This window comes from Oryzias melastigma, unplaced genomic scaffold, assembly GCF_002922805.2.
Source record: "Oryzias melastigma strain HK-1 unplaced genomic scaffold, ASM292280v2 sc00270, whole genome shotgun sequence".
Lineage (NCBI taxonomy): Eukaryota > Metazoa > Chordata > Actinopteri > Beloniformes > Adrianichthyidae > Oryzias > Oryzias melastigma.
Window position 1 is genome coordinate 486,948 of NW_023416899.1, and position 2,531 is coordinate 489,478.

A 2,531-nucleotide genomic window follows, 5' to 3' on the forward strand; every position below is an offset into this window, starting at 1 on the left:
GTTTTTGGGTTGTCTGGGCTCTTGGATAGTCACAAAAAGTCATATTTGGGTGTTAAAGGAATTAAGCTTGAAATTAAATTTCTAGGTATTTCTTTATTTATTTGAATCATTGTAAATCGGAATCAGATGAAATAATGCTGTTGGAAAAAGCTTGAAGCTGTAATGTCGAAACTACAATCAGCAGGTCACAAGCTTCCTCCTCTGCTCCATTCTGATGCATCCACTTGCAGACAAATAGATCCATGAACGTCTTTGTTTTCCTCGTCTGAGCTGGAATCTGGATCTAAACGGTAGGGCTGGATATAGCTCCAATGTTCCTCGCCATTTTTGTTGGGGAAATTAAGGGCTGTAAGCTTGCAGGAGAGACTGTAAANCACCTGGTCTCCTGGACACACAGTATGTCTACCTTTCTCCTCTGACCTCTGACCTCCTCTGACCTCCTCTGACCTCCTCTGACCTCTGACCTCCTCTGACCTCCTCTGACCTCCTCTGACCTCCTCTGACTCTCTACCCTTTCCTGTCGTTGTTCCATCACTTCTACTCTCAGTCCAACACTCATGATGTTCCTCTTCTCTCTCTTCCTATGAACCCTCCTTCTTCTTCTCCTCCTTCCACCAACAGTGGTCCAGTTTCCTCCAGCATCCTGTTGGTGAACAGCACTGATGGAGGTCGTGGTTTTGACTGATCCATATGGATATCATAGATCTGATCCACATATTCAATTTGTCAAAGATTAAACCCCGGATGCCCTTCCTGACTCGACCCTCTGGATTTGGACTGGCCCAGTGAGACCCGGCTTGGACTCCTCATGACAACAGTTCTGCGCTTTAGAACAATGACTCCATTTTACTGTACAGTAAACCACTGAGAGAACAGAACGTTCGGAGTGGTAAATGCACTTAATGCAGGACGCCACCTAGAGGTGAAACTTAGATCAATGAGGAATTTCTAAAGATTCAGTCAGGGGAACATGTCTCCATGGGGATGTCTTGATGTTCATCATTTCTTGTGTTTAAAGTAAAACTTTAGGAGAGTAAAGATCAACATTCAGATAAATGAGGTCGACTAACACGAATGTTACAGGGAACATCAAAAATCTAAAAGTTATAGTTTGTTTAGAACAGATTCAATCCAGATCATTCCAACGAGTTCAGGCCCAGTTTAGTGTTTCTAGATACGTTTATATATTTTAAAGAAACAGATTCATTGGAGAATTTAAGGCAGTTTTTTTCTCAGATAAAACTAAAGATTGAAACCAACAGATCCTGCAGTTCCAGCTGCTCATCAGAAGGTCTCCTTGGAGATGAAGAGGTTTGATGCACATCTGCATCTATGGACATCAAAGGGTTAAAGCTGCTGAACCGTTCTGTGGTTTAGAGAACATAGACGCAGGTCAGAGTGATGAGAGTTCTTGTTAGGGTGTCGGTGTGCAGCAGGTTAAAGCTGCTGAACCGTTCTGTGGGTTAGATCAGTGTTTTCAACCTTTTTGAGCCAAGGTACACTTTTTCCATGAAAAAAATCCCACGGCACACTAGCATCAAAAAGGTCAAAAAATGAGTCTGTATTGATGTACAGTCCCTCCACAACCTAGTGTACATGTTTGATATAAGTGGGAAACATCATTAATCAATTTGGTCAAGTTAAACATATATCTCGTCAAAACAGTCCACATTTATTATCATTAATCAATNCTCCTTCTCTTCCAGCTCACATCCTACCTGTGGGGCATACCCACTGACAACATTGTATATGACATGCAAAAAAAAAATCCCACGGCACACTAGCATCAAAAATGAGTCTGTATTGATGTACAGTCCCTCCACAATCTAGTGTACATGTTTTATATAAGTGGGAAACATCATTAATCAATTTGGTCAAGTTAAACATATATCTCGTCAAAACAGTCTACATTTATTATCATGAATGAATGATTAAAAAAAATCTAAAAAAAAATAATAATTCTAAATAATCAGACGCACACACAAAGACACACCAACACAAAGATACACACAGATTCTGGCACAGAGGCGTTCTGGGGTCTCCCGCTGCAGTTCAGTGTTTTTGATCTCCGCTCTGATTTGCTCTCAGCTCTGCGGAAAATTGAATTCACAGCAGAAGAAAATGAAACGGCGTTATGAAAGTTCTCCAGTGGAGGAGAACAAAATAAAAGTCTGTCTTCAACCAGCTTTTAATGTGGCGGGGCAGAGGAGGATCCTCAGGCTCTGGTTTAGTCTGCTGCTGATCCAGTTTAGTATTCACATGGTAACGAGGCTGAACTGATCAAACGGGTCAGACGCTGCTGCTCTGGAGGTTGAGAAGAAACTGTTGAGTTGCTTAGAACCTGAACGCCAGAAACGGTTCCTGTCCCGGTCCAGGTGAGGAACCCTGAAGGAGGAGCTCAGGAGCTGATGGATGCTCCTGAAGCGGCTCCGGAAGCGGTTTCGGAAGCGCCTCCTAAAGTGTCTCCAGAAGCGGCTCCTGACGCGGGGGGAGGTGTAACATGTACCTGAACGACTGCAGGTGATCAAAGC

General features: G+C 42.9%; 1 long non-coding RNA gene across 1 annotated transcript; it reads left to right on the plus strand.

Moving 5' to 3' along the window:
* The first annotated feature begins 503 nt into the window (after positions 1–503).
* LOC118598266 lies at positions 504–1,690 on the plus strand. Its single transcript, XR_004947386.1, has 2 exons — positions 504–1,346; positions 1,437–1,690. It is a non-coding gene; the product is annotated as an uncharacterized LOC118598266 (long non-coding RNA).
* The last annotated feature ends 841 nt before the right edge of the window (positions 1,691–2,531 follow it).